Here is a 10,453-nt window from a genome sequence, read left to right as displayed (position 1 = left end):
AATTTGCCATGAATTCTGGGTAAATTCATTTGTTTTTGTTTTTTTTTTTCAAACTAAAAAACACGGTTGACCGAGCAACCGCATCCAGCTGCTCCGCTCCCTTCAACGCAGTAGCAAAAATGTTTCTTCTTCTGAAAGAATTTCACAGTTAAGAGGATGTTTTGCTGGGAACATTAAGCCAAGACTGTGACAATACGGAAACATTTTAGTAGCATGAAATCTCAATGCAGTGCAGACCTGTAGCAGAGCAGAGATTTTATGGCTTCTCTGACGTAGCAGGGCTCGTTGCCTCTGCCAACTGGTCAGTCAGACTCCGGGTAGTTTCACTGGGCAAACGAAAACAAACAGGATACTGTGGTCTCAAAAAATCTTGCCCTTCTCATTACTCGCTCCACAACATTGTTTGAAAACCACAGTTTATGAGCCATGTTTTCCCTTTTCCGTCATTTGGTGCCACCGGTCAGCAGATGTCACTGGTTGTTACCGTGGAAACATGGCTCTTGGTTTTTGGGCTTGAAATAAGCCAGGCTTTATTTTTGTAAAAATCTAATCAAAGAGAAAAATTAAGACTGGCCTAACGCAATTGTTACTAATAACAATAACACGGGCTCAGTGCTATTCAAGTGTCCCAGTGAGCCATGTAAGTGTGACAGTGAGGCAATATGCGCAATACTAGGACCCTGAAACTGAAGCAGCTAAATGGAATTCAGCCACGATGAATTTTATTATTCATACCTGTTCTTTTCCTACTGTGAGAAGTTTCCTACCGGAGGATGAAACATTTTAAAGAAAACTACCAAACAATTGTCAAGGTGATCTGGGTGAAAAGGCACGTTTTCTTTAAAGGATTTTGAAAACATCAAATTGTCAAAAGCTTTGAAAGAGAGAAAGGGTAAGTGAGAGCAAAATGCCGATATTCATCTTAAATAGGAATCTTATTTCAAGATACAAATAATGTGTCGTTCTAGTTAACAATGCCACACTGTCCAAAAGTCAAAGAACAAGATCAGACAATATCAGGAAAATAATGACAGAGATACCATTTTTTAACATTTATCATTAAATGAATGCATGTATTTTTTATCATCCATGGAATAAGTTTTCAGAACCTTTCATGTTTTAAACCAAAGGTTTACGAGTAAATAGGTCCTCTTTGCTTCTAGCCAACTGATTGATTGGTCAAAAATCAAGAAAAGAGCCAGGACTTCTTGTCTGAGGAATGATATTGAATACATGTGAAAAAAAAACACCCTTTTTTCACAGAAATAACAAGGATCAGAGAAAGTGTCAGCCAATCAACACCGAGCATTCAATGAAGCTTAAGATAAGATTCTCCAGAAGAAGAAGAAAAGAAGAGCCCCTTTATTTTCCACAGAGGAAGCGTTGCCCTCTCGCACAGTTTTGGTATCAGATGAGCGGATTAGCCGGTCGGGATCTCAGTGGGAGACCTCCGAGTCTGCCACCTAACAGACGCTGGAGATAAGCAGGGAGAGGAATTCACATCAAGTCATGCTGGGATTAAGAAATCTGCGTTTGGGCCCTCGAGTGGGTGTGTGGAGAAACAGAAACTCTCTTCATGGTCATCGTCTAAATGTGATTAATGTTTGACTAATGGTGGCCTAAGACATGCACAAGTTGGTCCATGGTGGCGGTGAGTCAGTAGGAGTCCAGGCACAGCTCAAGCTTAACAGCCATGATGACCTTCGGGTCCCGGCCCACAATGTTCCCCTGTCTCCTCGCTCAGAGGACACTGTTGTTCGAGGGGCAGTTCCCGCTTGTGCCCTGCGGTTACCGTCCAGGAAGTGTGAAAAAGAATTTCATGACACTGTCGTGTCTGTTGTGTCGCTTTCCGGTCATTGTGCTCCGACGCCTATTCACAGTGTCATAGTTAGAATAGTTGATATATGACGGGCAGTTGTCATCGTCTTCCCCTGTCAGTGAAAATGTTGTGTCACTGTCTCAGCTCGTGTGTTTTGTGCTTCCGTTGTCTTCCATTTTAATGCCCCCAACACACATACCTCTCACATTTACACACATGTCCATAAGCTCTCTTTCTTCTCTCTCACACTTGTTTGCGCACACATACTACCCCTCACACATGCATACAAAGGCAAATACTTGTATAGACTTGCACAAATGCTTGCCATACAGTTAAACACACACAGAGCGCCATTTAAATACCACAACTTCCAACCAGACAGTCCTTAATCCAAAACACCGCAGACAGAGAGCAGAAGACAAGGTGTTGAGATGCAGTGAAGCAGAGTAGAGATGGTGACAGAGAGTGAGACAGTGAGAGTCAGAAAGATCAAGAGAGCATATAAGGCAGTGCAATTGCCTTATATGAAAATCTGAAATTAGATGAAAAAGGCTGCTCTTTAAAAATGCCAGTCATGTGAGAACTATAGGCTTTACATATCTTTATATATCTCTCTTTACATTTATGGCAAGAACCACAAACTGAGAACACAGGGCCAGTGTAAAGCAATGGCCCATGTCTGACCGGATGGTTCTGTGTGGAGACCTCACGAGACTCCAGCTCAAATGTTACCCCCTCATGTCAAAGTCCCTCTCCACTGAAAAATGTATTTTGCTTTTTCTCACTTGACTTGGATGTTTGAGCCTCACGGTGCAGAATGATGTGTGTGTCAGTGTAAGTTTGACACTAGAAGACTGGTTTCACTTTCACCTGCTGATGGGGAGATGTTTCCTGGTGCTCACCTTAAATCTAGAGTTAAAGATACAGTATGTACGTACGAGCAGGATTCGGTGAGCTCACAACTAGTTTGGAAATCTGCCAAGTGTGTGTGTGTGTGTGTGTGTGTGTGTGTGTGTGTGTGTGTGTGTGTGTGTGTGTGTGTGTGTGTGTGTGTGTGTGTGTGTGTGTGTGCGCGCGTTCAAAAGGGGGTCCTGGAGACACCCAGGAGGTCTTGATTACTTTGGCACATGTTTATGTCTGTCTGTCTGTCTGTGGACAGGCATCCCAACCGTGCAAGATACAGTCAGGAAACATCACAGGTGTGTAGCTGAGATCAAGATGAAGGCTGCGTTCGAAGATGGGTGTGGTCTGACCAAAGGGTGCTGGAAGTAGGGGGGTTGGGAGTAGGGAGGGAGCCAATGGCCCCCCCCCCACTTTACCCCACTGACCCACATCCGTTTTAAGTCACAAATCACTGTATCCCAGTTTGCCGTCGCAAGATGGTCTCTAGTCCTTTGGGTGTTTTTTCACTCTGTCTTTTAGATGGGAAAGACAAGGAGAGTTGAGATGAGCGGTTAAAGTTGTCAACAGGTATCATTCTGGTCATTTCATAAAAGACGTCTAAACAATAATGTTTTTGTGAATGTGAGTTTTAATAATGCATTTTTACAGTTTGGGCCAAAAACTTATATGTACAGTATATGGGCTGTTGCTTTTCTCTCACGTTGGGATTCTTCTGTATTTTGTAGTCACAACATTATTTACATTGTTAAACTTGTGGCCGAGCAACTGATAAGGGGGTCTTTCAGGTGAAAGTCTTAAATACGGTCCCGTAAGCAATGTATTATTAAAGTGTATGTTGAAATGAATTGATTTAAAGCATTTTCTTTCACTTCTCAATATTTCAAATTAAGAGGACAGCATCATAGAATTCATTCCGATTTCCTCCAAGGTTTCTTAAAATAGTTAAGGCAGCAAAAGAAAATACAGTAACAAAAATTAAAGCAATTACACAAAAAAAATTATTTCTAACCAAAGGTTGTGAGACTTGAGTCTTATTTCAAGTTGCTTGACAGTAATCATGGGATTGCACTTTGTTTTTTGATTTGAAAAATAAGTAAAATCTTGAAAAATTCTGATATTCTTTACTTTTTCTTTTGGTTCTTTTTGCTTGTAACTATTTATAATGTCATGTGACATTGCTGCATCATATGGTACATACTCAAATAGCCCATGGTGTCTTGAAAAGAATATAAATTATTTGCTTGTGCTTTACTGTGCAGAATTTAAACAAATACTTTTATAGTTAGTGTAGAGATCCCCAGTTTAAAAAAAACGTTCTGCTTACACAGTGGTTAAACAGCTCATCATCAAGAGGCTGGAAAACTGTGAATAGGAAAACCAGGGAATAATCAGAGGGATGGGTACAGATGAGACGAGGAAGAATATCCTGTGAGGAGACAGACAGACACGGGAAAGAAAAGTTGGAGACTGGGTTAGAGACAACCGGAGAGCCAGCAGTCACTGAGACCGAGATATTTGGAGAAAGAGAGCGGGGGCAGAGAGAGGGCGAATAAAGAGAGAGACAGATAGACACAGAAAGAGGGAGAGAGAGAGAGGGAGTAATCAAGGAGAATCAGGACATTTCCTCTGTAATACCCACAGGCCCCGGCTGAGCCCCAGCCCCACAATCCTCGCTGATTGGAGGGAAGGGTTTGTTTGAAGAGGAGGTCAAGACCATCAGTACCTTGTTAAGGAAAAGTTGTGTCCAGAGGAATGAAGAGGGCTGACTCCTTCCTGAGGAATTCATAGGGGGATAGTGCATGGTGTGTCAGTGCATGTGTGTGTCTGTGTTTGGAAAAGACAGAAAGAGAGAGTACTGATGTCGGAGAAAGAGACAATGTTTTATTTGTGTGTGTGTGTGTGTGGGTGAAGGAGAGACAGTGTGATTGCCAGCGTGTGTTTTTGTGTTAATACAGACACTAAAAAGGAGCAGCGGAGAGGAGGAGGAGGAATCAGATTGTGATTTAAAAAGGACCCACCAACCCCCTCCTCACATAGTTTCTAAAGCCAGGATAACAGCACTGGCATTCACCGCAATAATGCATGACAGATGTACATCAACTGCGCTCTCTCTCTCTCTCTCTCTCTGTTTCTCCCTCTCTATGCTCTCCTTCCTCTGCCGCCTCCCGTGTCATTGGTGATGGGCATAATGAATGCTGGCGTGGCACGGTGTCGATGTCAGCTCCCCTCTGGATTGTCCATGGTGACAGAAAAGGCCAGTTTTATTTGACAGAGGCAAAATGAGTTTAATGCTTTTCCTCAAAAATCTTTTGTTTTGTTTTTTTCTTTTCCAGTCCACTTCTTCAGAAAATTGAGTTTTTGTGTCATTACCCCAACTGTTCGGCAGTGGTTCAAAAATTGGCGTGTATGCATTTCCGGTGGAAATTTATAGGATTAGTTATTTCGGTCAGGTATATACAGTGTATATATAATCGTTGTGTATGTATTGACACAACTAAGTGGCTTAGTAGCGAAGTAGCAAATAGAAACATGGACTCGCAGTGTAATATTTGACAGAGTACTTTGATCATTTGATTAGACTATAGGTAAACCTTTAACTCCCAAACTATCGCTAAATTATCACTACGTTTCCTCAGCTGATTAAGGACCTGTAAAATATAAGGCAGTTACAGCCCTAAATGCAGTGTGTATTTGGTTTAAGCTCAGATGTTTCCCCCATAAATGCCCCTGAAGTAACAAAAATGCTAGAATAAAGAGTTTTGTGCATTGTGTGATAACAAGGGCAGGGAATTGAACCTCAATAGTTTTACGGTCCTGGCACTGAGAATGGTGGTTTTGTTTTTCATGGCTGCTGATGTTTAACAATTAAGAAATGTAACTTCTTTGTAAAATGAAAAAAAGGGGTTTTGTTAGAGCAATAATAATAATAAATATTCCTTGAAGTATAGCATCTATAAAATCCGGTCAGTAATGAAACCCAGGTATTTTATCTCCATTAGTATTGAAACATTTAAAATGATACTCAGTGCTCATGATAACATTGCATACAGTATATATTATTGCTGCTTGTTTTATTTTCACTTGTAATAAGTTTAATATTTCAGTCTATTTTTAATGTCTGCAACCTCAAATTAAACGGAACATTTTTCTGCATCACATGTTGATGCAATTCGGTGTGACATATTTGATATCTTTAAATCTCTGGATCTTAGCCAGAGTTTGAAATCCATTTCTTCAGGTGTGATTAGTCTGTCTCTCCATCATGTACTGTGGGGTTAAATAACTTGAGCGAGTGCCCCGGCGATTTATTATTGCATTTCCATAAAGTTTGGGGACTCACAAGAGACAGATTTTTAAAAGAATGGCCAAAACGGAAGCGGCAGACGCCGAGATACCTTAACTTTTACGCCCTTAGTAGGGGTCAAGCTTTTTAAAATGTTCGATCCTACATTTCCCATAATGCAACTAAATAGCACCTTTCATTAGATCTTCTCTGCCTCCTGAATAAGAATATCTTTCAAACCCCACATCTCCAGACTGCCAGCAACACAAGCTTTCTGCAAAAAAAAAAACTCAACGAGTTTCTGATCCAAGCTTAGATAACCCTGATGATTAAGTTTATTTTTTCAAACTTTGGAAAAACCACCGAGGACATTATAAAACAGTTTTCAGAGGCTGAGTAGTACCTCTCGTCACGAGCGAACTGAACTCCACTTGTTAAGTCGGTGGAGTGCCCCATCACGACAGAAAGGCCTGTGTCCTGCACGGTTTTCACATTTGCTTGTGATTCTGAGTTCAAACAGCAGAGGGCAACACGTTCACGGTGCATGATGTCAAGAGTCCTCCCTGCTCATTGTCACAATACAATGGCCAATAAAATCCTGCTTTTCTCCCACTAAACACAACCAGCCTTGATAAGAACCCAGCAGCGTTTTCACGTCACCTCTAAAATCAAAATGTGTATTCACAAGAAAAAGAAAAAAAAACAAGGTCTTTTTGTTAGAGTTAGACATGCATGGGTTGTTTAATGTGGAAAAGTAAAATAGGATGCCAGGAATTATCTAAGCTACGGTTCGCTCTCATTACTACTCCTGTACTGGCAGGAGGAGAGGAGGGGAGAGGGAGAAAGAAATCAGCAGAGATTCAGAAATGTGTGAAGAGCAATAAAGACTTTTAGAAAAGGAGGACGGGTTAGATGCAGTAGAGGATGCAACGGAGGAAAGGAGATTGCACAGAGGTAGATAGAAAAGAGGAAAGAAGAGACGCAGTCACTGGCAAAACAGAAATGTGGCCGGCATTGTGCTGTGTCATCGTGCCATTATACTTTGTTTTATTACTTCCTTGTGGCAGCAAATTGGCTTGAGCAGCATGACTGGGCAGCAGACACCGTCTTGACATGGGAAAGACAAATAATATCTAGCAAAATGAAAGTATTTGTGTGACGTCTCAAAACGCAAATCAAAGTCAAAATCGTTAGTGTCAATCCGAGCATCACTCCTATAAAAAACATCGCTACTCTTTTCCGGACTGTGGAGGCTTTTTGTCTGCGTCTCTCTGTTTTGCTGAGTGATCGGTGGTTGCAGTGGGTGTCCAGTGGTGGAATGTAAGCAGGTACATTTTCTCAAGCACTGTGTCTAAGGGCAAATTTGGTACTTGCACTTTCCTTTAGTCTTCCCATATCATGCCACTGTATACATCTACGTCTACTACAGTTCGGAGGGAAATATTGCACTTTCTACTCCACCACATTTACTTGAAAGCTAGACTTTCCAGGTGTTTTTATACAATAAGATTTTGGATACAAAACATATGATCGGCTCATAAAATATGATGCACTGTCATACACGAAGTTACCAACACTATAAAATTGTTAGAAACGTAAAATGATACAGTGCCTGTGTTTGGTTGTCATGGCGGTACGTGCGGACGCAGCGGCCTCTGACGGACCACAAATTTCAGTGCTTTCATTGTGTTCAACTGTAAAAAAAAAAAAAGAAGCACCTTTTATGCAGCGTAACACCAGGATCTTCTGGAGATTGGTAGGGAGAGGACAATGGGCTGCTGAGCATGAAATGAACAACCTACTGCATGTTTGTGTTCACTGAAGCATGGCTGTTTACATCCAAGTTGCTGCTGCTACTGTAGGAGTGCTCACTTTTGCCCTTAAGCATATGCCAAAAAATGAAAGTAAACCTGAACCTGAACCTCTACATTAGAGCCCCTGAAAAAAACTTGGCTTCAAATCCAAAAGTATCTGTCTCTAACGTTAAGCAGCTATAAGTGATATTTTTATGATAATAATTCATCAAATGACAATGTAAAAAACAGTGTGACAGTGCAAAAGGAGCCATTCATCCTGAAATAACCCAAACTGTTTTAACTTTGGCAGAAAATGTTGAGTTCATGTTAGGACCCCATCGCTCTTAGTAAGAAGCTGATTGAGAAAGTACGTTTTCAGGGCCTTTAATGCATCAACAATACTGGTCTAATAAAATCAACAATGGCATAACACGCACGTTTGGTTTTTTTTCTTTTTGCATTGAGTACTTTTATTCTTTTATACTTTAAGTGTATTTAATTTCCGCACGTTTGCACAAGAATCATTTTCAATGCAGAACTCTACTTCTGTAAAGGATCTGAGTACTTCCACCACCACTGTCAGTTTCTTCTTGCAATGCCAGGTTCACATTAAAGCAATCGTGGATTTATTGTCTCTGCGTGTTGATGTGAGCAAGTATTTTTACGACTACAGCCCTGTATTCTTTGTATTCTCTCTGTATTCTGTTTGTTTACCATTCAAGTTCATACAGGACAGGAAAAAAAAGGTTAAATATCTAGAGCGATAATGCACACACAGGAATTTCTGTACATGTACTTACCAAACCTTTAATTGCTTAGGATGTGTCACAAAATGACTCATCAGATGTGAATCACACTCCATAATGTGTTTATAGGCAACAAAGGCATCCTATTGTTAATCAGAATGCGTCTATTGTCAGTAATTTGAGATAAGATTAGAAACGTATACCTTTATTTCCCTGGAAAAGATTTAGTTTTAAGAGTATTTTGCAGATCACACAACAAAGCCAAGGGAATGAGAATTCAAGACAAAGACCCACTGCATGTAACCTACCTAGAAAACCCAGACTCCAAAAAATAATAAATATGAAAAAGCCATAATAGGAGACAAATATATATATATATAAAAAAAGATTCCAACGCTCTGCAATTATCCAGAAGACTATCATCTTAATTCATGATAGTACGCTGTTGATCCTCCCCATCATGACTACCACAGTCTCTCACATCATTATGGATTTGTTGTTGTGTCTGTAATGAGAAACAAAAGGAATCTGCAGATTATTATGGCCAAGTAACGGGCTAGCTGTCACAATATGATGCAACCTGTCCCGGCACCATACCTGCAAGCCACTTTTTTTTTTTTTTTTTTTTCCAAACAATTCACAAGTCTTTAATCCAAACCTCGCCAATGGTCACAAGTTTTAGGTAAGGCTTTGAAGGGGTGCCAGTGGAGGTTTTTTTCCATCTAGCCTGCCCATCTTGGCTGCCTCCCTGTGGAGGATTTCTGGACAAGACCGGGCGGGAGGAGACCCTGAAGAGACTCGCTGGAGGGATTATGTCTCCGAGCAGGTCTTGTAACACCTGGAGATCCCCCTTGCAGGAGGAGCTGTTCAGTATCTTCCGGGACAGTGACCAGGACAAGTTGGTTAAAAATGACGAATGTCTTGTGACTGATCTGTCGACATTTTGATTCTTATTTTTTAGAAATGCAGTGGACAAATTTCAAACTGCAAAATGTTTGTTTCTCCTTTTTGGAAAAGAGTAATCAAAAGTATTGGAGAGTGTTTGCATGAACCACTGCCAGAATCTCCCTTGCTTTTTTTATTAGGAAACATGTCTCTCCTAAAACGTATAACCAAACAATGTGGATTGCAATTGCAGGCTTTATTGGTACTTCTACAACTGTTCTGTGCCATTGGAAGAATCAGACAAAGCCTGATTTTGCTCAACAGTTAAAGCTCTGATCGTAGGAGGTAAATAAATCCTAAAGGAAATTTCTATGAAGCTTGGTCTCTCCCGTCTCTTGCTCTCTGTTCTTTTTTTTTTTTTGTTAAACAAAGAAACATAATCGGGGAAAAAATATAGTTTTTATAGTGATAATATGCTCCTCCATTTTTGCTGCATTTACGTTGAATCTTAGTTGTATTTTTTATGTCCTGCCACCACGACACATGGTGACATTATGTCACTGCGCTCATGTCTGGCCATGTTACTCTGTGACTCTGTGACTCAGTCTCTCTGTAGACGCATTCCTGTGAAAACGATAACTCAAGAACCATACATAGTATAAACTTCATATTTACACCACCGGTACCCCATATAGAGGTACTATCTGATTACATTTTAGTGTGCCTGCTGCATAAATCTGCATGTTGATGATATATATATATTTTTTTTTTGTTTGTTTATTTTTTCACTTTTTAAACTTTAAATCACTAGCACTCTGGACATGCGTCCATGCTCTTTTGCCATTTAGGTAATGGCGGGACATAAGGCAATCTAAGTCTCCCTCGTTCCGTTTATTTGTCTTATTTTATCTGTATAAGCTACTTTTATGTGCCAAGAATGACTGTTTGTTTTTATTATCTGCCCAGTCACTAATAATTTGCTGTATCGTGTTGCACGTGTCACTTTATGGTGTTTGCATTA

Source organism: Xiphias gladius, chromosome 10 (assembly GCF_016859285.1).
Source record: "Xiphias gladius isolate SHS-SW01 ecotype Sanya breed wild chromosome 10, ASM1685928v1, whole genome shotgun sequence".
In the NCBI taxonomy this organism is placed as follows: domain Eukaryota; kingdom Metazoa; phylum Chordata; class Actinopteri; order Istiophoriformes; family Xiphiidae; genus Xiphias; species Xiphias gladius.
The sequence above is the reverse complement of the archived record's forward strand: the minus strand, read 5'-3'. Positions refer to the sequence as shown.